Raw genomic sequence first — 11,761 nt, 5'->3', positions numbered from 1 at the left:
ACGTGAGGGCACAGTGAGAAGACAGCTCTCTGTGAGCCAGGAAGCATGTACTCACTACACACTGAACTTGCCTGTGCCTTAATCTTGGACTTCCCAGCCTCCAGAACTGTGAGAAATGCATTTCTGTAGCTTATAAAGCATCCGGTCTATGATATTCTGTTATAGCAGCCCCAAAGGACTAAGGCACACCTTCAAAGGCAATTTTGATGGAAAAAATATTCACTGTAAGGCAATCTGAGAGAGAGAGAAGAGGGTAGTTTTATTTTTTTGCCTTAGCAATAGTTCTCAAACACTGGTGCCCAACAAAATTGCCTCAGGTACTTTCTAAAGATGTAGTTCCAGCTCTCCATCCCCTGGAAATACAGTGTGTCTGGTAAGAACAGGAATCTGTATTTAATAATCATTCCCTAGGAGATTCTAATGCAGTTCTGGGAAAGACCACATTTTTCGAAACTCTGCTTTAGAAAAGGAAAGAGGTTTTTTAAATTAATTTATTAATAAATTCCCAGGAATTGTAGCCAACTATATCTCACCTAGTCCCCCTAGTTGCATCTACCTCCGACAGGTAGGTAGATTCATCAGTGGGTAGATTCATCAAAGAGTAATATGCAGACATCAGGCTGTCTCCAGGAAGAGATGTTGGTTATGATGAGGATGTGAGATCCAGGGTAAAACTAGAAGAGGAATTTCACAGGCTCGGTTGGAGTATGGTTGTCTGGGGATGCTGGGTTGCTGCAAGCTCTGCAAATTTGCATCCAAAGTGAAAGTAATCACTTCAATTATTCAAACAACCAAACTCTCCTTTCCAACTATTTCCAGTGACTGGCATCTACATTTACAGCTTTTCATAACTGGGCCAGAGGAAAACAACAACCTTGCTCTATAAAACAGCTTAGGATATCTCAACTATAAAGCCCTTCATAGCTGTTTCAACCCAAGTCTAAATTTCAGTTTTTTTCCTTCAATCTGTAGCCTCATTGACTGGATCTGTGTCCTTAGTTTGCATGGATGGCTTGGCTTTGCAAGTTTCACTAGGGAATGGCACAAGAATAAAAATAGAAATGTCTGAGCTGCCTAAGTGGGAGGCTGGATCTCACAGGACATTGTATTAGGTGCCAAAAGTCTCCTCTGGGGATCAGTTTGCCATGCTCCACATCTTCTCACTATGCTGAGCTTGCAAACTATCCACCCAGCCCTAGTTAGCGGCACTGCACTGAGTCAGGTAAGCACAGCTGACTCATATGAGGAAAATGTTTGTCAGGCAAGGGGTAAAGAAAAGAAGTCTCTAATTTTGATTGGTTTTTTCAAATATATCCTTAGAAGTACAAAGCTTGGAGGTTTTAGGCAGGGAATAACAGAAAGAAAAATGGATGAAGACTTACTTGCAAGCCTGTTTTAGAGAAATAATCAAGTCAGTGTTTTCCTCTTCTGTTTTCTCAAAGTGCCCATATGCAGTGAGTCATTTATAGGAGCACTTAGAATGAATCCTCTGAGGCCATTAGTGCCAGCATGTGCCTCTGTAAGTGCCCCACTCAGATTTCAGAGGTGCACTGGGGGTGGAACAGAGCCGCAGCTGTTTCTCCTGGTTATCTTTTGAGAGTTCAACCCCAAGACTTCAACCATGGTCTCTTTGTCCCCAAAGCTGTGCACCTTCTTGTGGGCAACGCTGCCTCTCCACCCAGGCTTCACAGATGCATAACTGTCTACTCTTTTCTCCTCCCACTCCAAGTGCTCTTCTCCAGTCCCTTGGGATGGGCTCTCCAGCTGGTGAACATGCAGTACCCTTTCAAGCTTCCACTGTGCTACTCCTCAGATTAATTTTCATCTCACTTCTACTTCTGTTGAAATATGTCAAGGTCTGTGTCATTTACCTCTTCCAAAACCCTTCCGTAAATCCCCAGCTGTTTCCCCTTCTTCTGTGCTCCCGTGGCACTTGACTTGAATAATTGCACTTGGCCTGTGTATAAATGTCCATGTTTCTCCCAGCAGGGTGTAAATATAGATTGTTTTTGTTCTTGTTCTTTCCCAGGTAGGTAAGAAGTCCAACAAGGGCTTCACTGGGCTAAAGAAGTGTCAGTAGGACCAAGATCTTTTTTGGAGGATCTAAGGGAGCATATGCCTCCTTGCTTTTTTCAGCATCTGGAGCACACCCACATTCCTTGGCTTGTGGCCATCTTCCTCCACCTTCAAAAGCCAGCAGTGTCAAATCTCTTTCTCACCCCTCTTCCATAGTCATGTCTCTCTCTGACCATGTATTTAAGTTGGGCCCCACCCCCCAGCTAACTGGGGCCACTTTCCCTAGCTCAAGGTGTTTACTCTTAATTACATCTGCAAAGTCTCTTTTGCCATGTAAAGTAACATATTCATACATTCTGGGGATTCAGACGTGGACTTCCTGAGTGGGGATGGGCATTATTTTGTCAACCACACCAGTTCTTCAGGCTAATAAATATTCCCAGGGGGACCATCCTCTAAATAATGAAATCAGTAAATATTTGCTTGAGTTCTATGTGCCTAGTGCTGGGCTAAATGTCCTACCCATGTCATCTAATTCAACCTCCAAGCATGAAGTAGATAATATTATGTCATAGAAATGAAGCTGGTAGGTTGAGTAATTGCCCCAAGTCCTCCGGGCAGAACAAAGAGTCACACACTGGTCTGGCTGTTGCCATCTGTTCTGACTCTTCAGTGACACTAAAATTCACTATAACATATCCTCGATTTGAGTAGAGAGAGAAGGAAACTTGCATTTCCATTCATGCAATAGCCATCATTTGTTCTGCTTTTCTCCCCACCCAACCCCCATACTCAGATTTGATCAGCAATTTTTTGTGGCTTCCCCTTTCTGACATTCTCCAATATACATTCACCCTCCTGCTGCAGGGGAAACAATAAAGCCCCATAATTATTGTAGCTACATCAGAAATACAATGGATGATATGAAGGAGGGTCAAAGATGAAAAGTGAATCTGGAGGGTACTGAGGTTAAGACCTACTGATACTATCCTCTTTACAATTACCTTAGCTCCCATTACTTTCCTAAGCTGGCCTGAGTGGCACAGTGTGGCTCATTGTTGTGATCAACACCTGAGGGGACAGTTTCTTCCATCACATTACTTCCACCCTTCACAGACACCCGACCCACCTCCCTGTAGGGCTCACTTTAATATAAGAGAAATTGATTTTAGCCCTTGCATTGAGGTTGCAACATTATTTGTCATTCTTTCCATTTGGCATATAGAGATACATCCCAAAGCATAAGTCTCTCCACACCACGCACACCCCCCCCCCCCCAACGCCTTCTCTAAATCTACCCTTGCTGGGATATAAGGCTTACCACCAGGCACTCTTGTGAGATCAGGATGTGTTTAGGTCAGTCTGGGCTGCTATAACAGAAAACCACAGATTAGGTGGCTAATAAACAACATGAATTTATTTCTCACAGTTCTGGACGCTGAAACTCTGAGATCAGGATGCCAGTGTGGTCAGGTTCTATGAGGGTCCTCTTCCAGGCTGCACACTGCTATCTCCTCCTTGTATCCTCCTCACGTGGTGAGGATAGAGCTAGAGAGCTCTCTGGGGTCTCTTTTGAAAAGGCACTAATCCCATTCATGAAGGCTCCATCCTTATGACATAATGACCTCCCAAAGGCCCCATCTCCTAATATCACCACACTGGGGGGTTAGGATTTCAACATATGGATTTGGTGGCACACAAACATTCAGACCGTAACAGGATCATTTGCCTTTGCTCTCCCCATCATCAGTCTTCTTTGTTCAGCAGCCCACCCATCTCTCTAGTTAGTTCCTCTTTCTTGGGTCCATATGTTGTCTCTACTTTAGGATCTAACAGAAGACTTTTAACAATGCTTTCATACCAAGGCCATAGAGTCTTAACTGTGACTACTTTCAAGTCCCAAAGGATTATTTAATAATCATTATTAGAAATATTTTAGGTTTCACTGAGGGGAATTTTTGTTGAAGGGAGTAAGCACTTTTGCCTGTTCCCCATGATATACCACACAAGCAATCACTCATTTGAAAGATGTTTATATTTCTTTCTCTTTGTCATATTCTGTAGTGCCCTACAATATAATATCCTTATCCAAGGTGACTACTTAAAACCAGCCCTCTGTTGAGTTTGGTGTGCGGGTAAAAATTGGTGAGTGGCTATGGGGAAAGGACTAGGCTGTGTAATCAGCTGGAAGGCCGAAATTTAGCCCAATGCACTGGCTATCTTTCTATGGAAAATATAAAGTGATCAGAACATTGTATGTGTTTATTGAATGGTAAACAATTTGTGCTAATTTTTTTTTACTTCACTGTAACAGATAGTAATTTAATCTGAAAAAGCCTGGAGAAGGATAATGAGAATAGTTAATGTTTGGAAAGGTATATGCTTTACAACTAGACTACCAAAGTAAGATTAATTAGCCATTGCAGAAGAGTCACATGAATAAATTTATTGGGGTCATAAAATATATTCATTTTTTCCATTTAACCGTTCCATAAACTTCCAAAGACCTCATTAAGTTTCCATGATTAAAAGTGAAAGAAATATAAATAATTTTTTAAAATACCAGAGACTTTCCAGATGCATGAAAGCAGTAACGTGTGTTTAAAGTAAATAGAGCTGAAGAATGAAATAAATGAATTTTTGGCCCAAAGCATCATTAGATCACTTAGATACTGATGACAGTGAGTCTCATTAGCTCGTAAAATGGGCAGTGGTTAATATCATTAAGTTACTAACTGTCCTCGTATTCATATTCCAGTTCTAATACTCATGGTTCCTTGATTAACCAATATATCCAAAAAGAGATTTTGCTATGTCAAAATTATTCCATCTTATGAGTCTTATAAGTAACAAAAATAATCACCTTTCATTAGTTAATCTCTTAGAAAATTTTAGAAAAGTATGTTATATTACAAAAAATTTTGAAAGTAAAGAAACAAAAACTCTGAGAGTGCCTATTGCTCCAATAAAACTACTATCAGTATTTTGATGTATTTCTTTTTAAGCTTTTATTTTCTATGCAGTTGTGCACAGATGCCGTCCTAATGTAGAAGTATAAATAACCGGCATTCCTGTTTCTGCCAAAAGCAGCTTCCCATATTTCTCACCTTCATAATCAGCCTTTTTAAGTTCCATAGTATTCCAACAAAAGATTATACACTCTATTTGTTCATTTTCTGATTTTTGCTATTAAAAGACATTAGAGTAGTTAAGAGCACATCCTTTGACATCAAACCGTGTTTCTACCAGTAATCAGCTGCATGATGGTAAATGTGCTACTTAATCTTTCTCCAGAATCTCACACAAAGAGACACTTAGTGAGCTCTCAATCAGTATTTGTTGAACAAATGAAGAAACCTCTGCTATGGACTGAATAGTGTCCCCTCAAATGTGTATGTTGAAATCCTAACCCCCAGTATTTCAGAATGTGACTGTACTTGCTGATAGGCTCTTTAAAAGGTAATTAAGATTAAATGAGGTTACTGGGGTGGGTCCTAATGTAATATGACTGATGTACTTATAAGAAGAGATTAGGACACAAACACAGAGGAAATTCTGCCAGCAGGCGAGTTCAGACTTGAACGGCAACTCTTCCCTGGATCTCCAGCCTGCTGGCTCATCCTGTAAATTTTGGATTTGCCAAGCTTCCATGGACACACGAGCCAATTTCTTAAAATAGTTCTAGTTAGATAGATAGATAGATAGATAGATAGATAGATAGATAGATAGATAAAGACATATATATACACATCGTATTGGTTCTGGAAAACCATAACTAATAACCTCTCTAATCCTCAGTTTCCTTACCTACAAAAGGAGAATAATATAGTGCCTACCTTGTTATAGCACACAGTAGCTATAACACTTGCAAGGTTCTTACCACGGTGCCCGAATCTCAGTAGATATTGGTCATAATTATAAATACTACTGCAATGGATAAGTTCATCTATCTAAATTTTTCCAAAATTTACACTAATTTTCTTTGATAGATTCCTGGTCATGATTGTATTTTTATTGATACAGAGAAAATTTTTTTGCCAAAAAATGATACTGTGTACAAAATTATTGCATGTTTGCCAAAAGCAGGTCACTAATTCCTGCTTTTTGAAAAATATACAAGGCAGACATTTCACAAATTCAAGTACTTTTTAAAAAAGTCAAAGAGTTGTTTATTTATTCCTTTATTCACTACACAAAACAATATTACAGCATGTAAATGTTACCACATTGATTTAATCTGTCTGATTGAAACATTTCTTTCTTTTTCATATGTGCAAACATAACTGGACCTTCAAAATTGGGATTCTTACAACCTGGAGAATTTTTTCTCATCCCTAAAAAATTCTCCAAGCAAATGTTATTGTCAGTAAAGACATCATATCACCTGAGACATCTTTAAACCACAAACTGGCAAATGTTTTGAGCAATGCGTTCTCAATAGGACTTTGCAAGCATTACAAAGTTTAAGTGCTTATTGTTGCAATGATGCAAAATTTATCTTTCTGAGAAAGATGCTTTGAAATCTATGTGGAAATTCCTTGAGAATAAAAACAAAAGTCTTTAAGTTTCTTTTCCCAAGAAAGAGAGAAATTAATTAAATATATTGTATTTTTTTGAATTTTATTTATTTTTTATACAGCAGGTTCTTATTTGTTATCTATTTTATACATATTAGTGTACATATGGCAATCCCAATCGCCCAATTCATCCCACCACCACCATCCCCTCTTTCCCCCCCTGGTGTCCATACGTTTGTTCTCTACGTCTGTGTTGCTATTTCTGCCTTGCAAACCAGTTCATCTGTACCATTTTTCTAGGTTCCACATACATGCATTAATATACGATATTTGTTTTTCTCTTTCTGACTTACTTCACTCTGTATGACAGTCTCTAGATCTATCCACATCTCTACAAATGACCCAATTTCGTTCCTTTTTATGGCAGAGTAATATTCCATTGTGTATATGTACCCCATCTTCTTTATCCATTCGTCTGTCAATGGGCATTTAGGTTGCTTCCATGACCTGGATATTGTAAAATAGTGCTGCAGTGAACATTGGGGTGCATGTGCCTTTTTCAATTATGGTTTTCTCTGGGTATATGCCCAGTAGTGGGATTGCTGGATCATATGGTAATTCTATTTTTAGTTTGTTAAGGAACCTCCATACTGTTCTCCATAGTGGCTGTATCAATTTACATTCCCACCAACAGTGCAAGAGGGTTCCCTTTTCTCCACACCCTCTCCAGCATTTGTTGTTTGTAGATTTCCTGATGATGCCCATTCTAACTGGTGTGAGGTGATACCTCATAGAAATTTTGATTTTCATTTCTCTAATAATTAGTGATGTTGAGCAGCTTTTCATGTGCTTCTTGGCCATCTGTATGTCTTCTTTGGAGAGATATCTATTTAGGTCTTCTGCCCATTTTTGGATTGGGTTGTTTGCTTTTTAATATTGAGCAGCATGAGCTGCTTGTATATTCTGGAGATTAATCCTTTGCCCGTTGAGTCATTTGCAAATAATTTCTCCCATTCTGAAGGTTGTCTTTTCGTCTTATTTATGGTTTCCTTGCTGTGCAAAAGCTTTTAAGTTTCATTAGGACCCATTTGTTTATTTTTGTTTTTATTTCCATTACTCTAGGAGGTGGGTCAAAAAAGATCTTGCTGTGATTTAGAACAAAGAGTGTTCTTCCTATGTTTTGCTCTAAGAGTTTTATAGTGCCTGGCCTTACATTTAGGTCTTTAATCCATTTTGAGTTTATTTTTGTGTATGGTGTTAGGGAGTGTTCTAATTTCATTCTTTTACATGTAGCTGTCCAGTTTTCCCAGCTCCACTTATTGAAGAGGCTGTCTTTTCTCAGTTGTATATCCTTGCCTCCTTTGTCATAGATTAGTTGACCATAGGTGTGTGGGTTTATCTCTGGGCTTTCTATCCTGTTCCATATATCTATATTTCTGTTTTTGTGCCAGTACCATACTGTCTTGATTACTGTAGCTTTGTAGTTTAGTCTGAAGTCAGGGAGTCTGATTCCTCCTGCTCCATTTTTCCCTCAAGATTGCTTTGGCTATTCGGGGTGTTTTGTGTCTCCATATAAATTTTAAGATTGTTTGTTCTAGGTCTGTAAAAGATGCCATTGGTAATTTGATAGGGATTACATTGAATCTGTAAATTGCTTTGGGCAGTATCATCATTTTCACAATGTTGATTCTTCCAATCCAAGAACATGGTATATCTCTCCGTCTGTGTCATCTTTGATTTCTTTTATCAGTGTCTTATACTTTTCTGAGTACAGGTCTTTTACCTCCTTAGGTAGGTTTATTCCTAGGTATTTTATTCTTTTTCTTGCAATGGTGAAGGGGAATGTTTCCTTAATTTTTCTTTCTGATCTTTTGTTGTTAGTGTATACGAATTCAAGATTTTCTGCGCATTATTTTGTACCCTGCAACTTTACCAAATTCATTGATTAGCTCTAGTAGTTTTCTGGTGGCATCTTTAGGATTTTCTATGTAGAGTATCATGTCATCTGCAAACAGCGGCAGTTTTACTTCTTCTTTTCCAATTTGTATTCTTTTTATTTCCTTTTCTTCTCTGATGGCCATGGCTAAGACTTCCAAAACTATGTTGCATAAAAGTGGCGAGAGTGGACATCCTTGTCTTGTTCCTGATCTTAGAGGAAATGCTTTCAATGTTTCACCATTGAGAATGATGTTTGCTGTGGGTTTGCCACATATGGCCTTTATTATGTTGAGGTAGGTTCCCTCTATGCCCACTTTCTGGAGAGTTTTTATCATAAATGGGTGTTGAATTTTGTCAAAAGCTTTTTCTGCATCTATTGAGATGATCATATGGTTTTTAATCTTCAATTTGTTAATATGGTGTATCACATTGATAGATTTGCGTACATTGAAGAATCCTTGCATCCCTGGGATAAATCCCACTTGACCATGGTGTATGATTGTTTTAATGTATTGCTGGATTCTGTTTGCTTCTATTTTGTTGAGGATTTTTGCATCTATATTCATCAGTGATATTGGTCTGTAATTTTCTTTTTTTGCAGTATCTTTGTCTGGTTTTGGTATCAGGGTGATGGTGGACTCATAGAATGAGTTTGCAGAGGAGTGTTCCTTCCTCTGCAATTTTTTGGAAGAGTCTGAGAGGGATGGGTGTTAGCTCTTCTCTAAAATGTTTGATAGAATTCACCTGTGAAGCCATCTGGTCCTGGGCTTTTGTTTGTTGGGAGATTTTTAATTACAGTTTCAATTTCATTACTTGTGATTTGTCTGTTCATATTTTCTATTTTTTCCTGGTTCAGTCTTGGAAGGTTGTGCTTTTCTAAGAATTTGTCATTTCTTCCAGGTTGTCCATTTTATTGGCATAGAGTTGCTTGTAGTAGTCTCTTATGATGCTTTGTATTTCTGCGGTTTATGTTGTAACTTCTCCTTTTTCATTTCTAATGTTATTGATTTCAGTCCTCTCCCTCTTTTTCTTGATGAGTCTGGCTAAAGATTTATCAATTTTGTTTATGTTCTCAAAGAACCAGCTTTTCGTTTTATTGATCTTTGCTACTGTTTTCTTTGTTTCTATTTCATTTATTTCTGCTCTGATCTTTATGATTTCTTTCCTTTTACTAACTTTGGGTTTTGTTAGTTCTTCTTTCTCTAGTTCCTTTAGGTGTAAGGTTAGATTGTTTGAGATTTTTCTTGTTTCTTGAGGTAGGTTTGTATTGCTATAAACTTCTGTCTTAGAACTGCTTTTGCTGCCTCCCATAGGTTTTGGATAATCATGTTTTTGTTGTCATTTGTCCCTAGGTATTTTTTATTTCCTCTTTGATTTCTTCAGTGATCTCTTGGTTATTTAGTAATGTATTATTTAGCCTCCATGTGTTTGTGTTTCTTACGGGTTTTTTTTCCTGTAATTTATTTCTAATCTCATAGCGTTGTGGTCAGAAAAGATGATTGATATGATTTCAGTTTTCTTAAATTTACCAAGGCTTGATTTGTGACCCAAGATGTGATCTATCCTGGAGAATGTTCTGTGTGCACTTGAGAAGAAAGTGTAATCTGCTGTTTCCAGATGGAATGTCCTATAAATATCAATTAAATATATCTGGTCTATTGTGTCATTTAAAGCTTCTGTTTCCTTATTAATTTTCTGTCTGGATGACCTGTCCATTTGTGTAAGTGAGGTAGTAAAGTCCCCCACTATTATTGTGTTACTGTCGATCTCTTCTTTTATAGCTGTTAGCATTTGCCTTATGTATTGAGGTGTTCCTATGTTGGGTGCATATACATTTATAATTGTTATATCTTCTTCTTGGATTGATCCCTTGATCGTTATGTAGTATCCTTCCTTGTCTCTTGTAACATTCTTTATTTTAATGTCATTTTATCTGATATGAGTATTGCTACTCCAGCTTTCTTTTGATTTCCATTTGCATGGAATATCTTTTTCCATCCCCTCACTTTCAGTCTGTATGTGTCCCTAGGTCTGAAGTGGGTCTCTTGTAGATAGCATATATATGGGTCTTGTTTTTGTATCCATTCAGCAAGCCTGTGTCTTTTGGTTGGAGCATTTAATCCATTCACATTTAAGGTGATTATCAATATGTATGTTCCTATGACCATTTTCTTAATTGTTTTGGGTTTGTTTTTGTAGGTCTTTTTCTTCTCTTGTGTTACCCACTTAGAGAAGTTCCTTTAGCATTTGTTGTAGAGCTGGTTTGGTGGTGCTGAATTCTCTTAGCTTTTGCTTGTCTGTAAAGCTTTTGATTTCTCTGTCGAATCTGAATGAGATCCTTGCCAAGTAGAGTAATCTTGGTTGTAGGTTCTTCCTTTTCATCACTTTAAATATATCATGACACTCCCTTCTGGCTTGTAGAGTTTTTGCTGAGAAATCAGCTGTTAACCTTATGGGAGTTCCCTTGTATGTTATTTGTCATTTTTTCCTTGCTGCTTTTAATAACTTTTCTTTGTCTTTAATTTTTGTCAATTTGCTTACTATGTGTCTTGGTGTGTTTCTCCTTGGGTTTATCCTGCCTGGGACTCTCTGTGCTTCCTGGACTTGGGTGGCTATTTCCTTTCCCATGTTCGGGAAGTTTTCAACTATAATCTCTTCAAATATTTTCTTGGGTCCTTTCTCTCTCTCTTCTCTTTCTGAGACCCCTATAATGCGAATGTTGGCGCGTTTAATGTTGTCCCAGAGGTCTCTTAGGCTGTGTTCAGTTCTTTTCATTCTTTTCTTTTTATTCTGTTCCATGGCAGTGAATTCCACCATTCTGTCTTCCAGGTCACTTATCCATTCAGAAGAATGGATATTCTGCTATTGATAGCAGTACCCTTCTATTGATTCCTTCTAGTGTAGTTTTCATTTCAGTTATTGTATTGTTCATCTCTGTTTGTTCTTTAAGTCTTCCAGGTATTTGTTCTTTAATTCCTCTAGGTCTTTGTTAACTATTTCTTGCATCTTCTTGATCTTTGCCTCCATTCTTTTTCCGAGGTCCTGGATCATCTTCACTATCATTACTCTGAATTCTTTTTCTGGAAAGTTGCCTATCTCCACTACCTTTAGTTGTTTTTCTGGGGTTTTATCTTGTTCCTTCATCTGGTACATAGTCCTCTGCATTTTCATTTTGTCTATCTTTCTGTGAATGTAGTTTTCGTTCCAGACTGCAGGATTGTAATTCTTCTTGCTTCTGCTGTCTGGCCTCTGGTGGAGGAGGCTATCTAAGAGGTTTGTGCAAGCTTCCT

The sequence above is a fragment of the Balaenoptera acutorostrata genome, chromosome 14, assembly GCF_949987535.1.
Source record: "Balaenoptera acutorostrata chromosome 14, mBalAcu1.1, whole genome shotgun sequence".
NCBI lineage: Eukaryota > Metazoa > Chordata > Mammalia > Artiodactyla > Balaenopteridae > Balaenoptera > Balaenoptera acutorostrata.
This window is presented reverse-complemented; position numbering follows the sequence as displayed.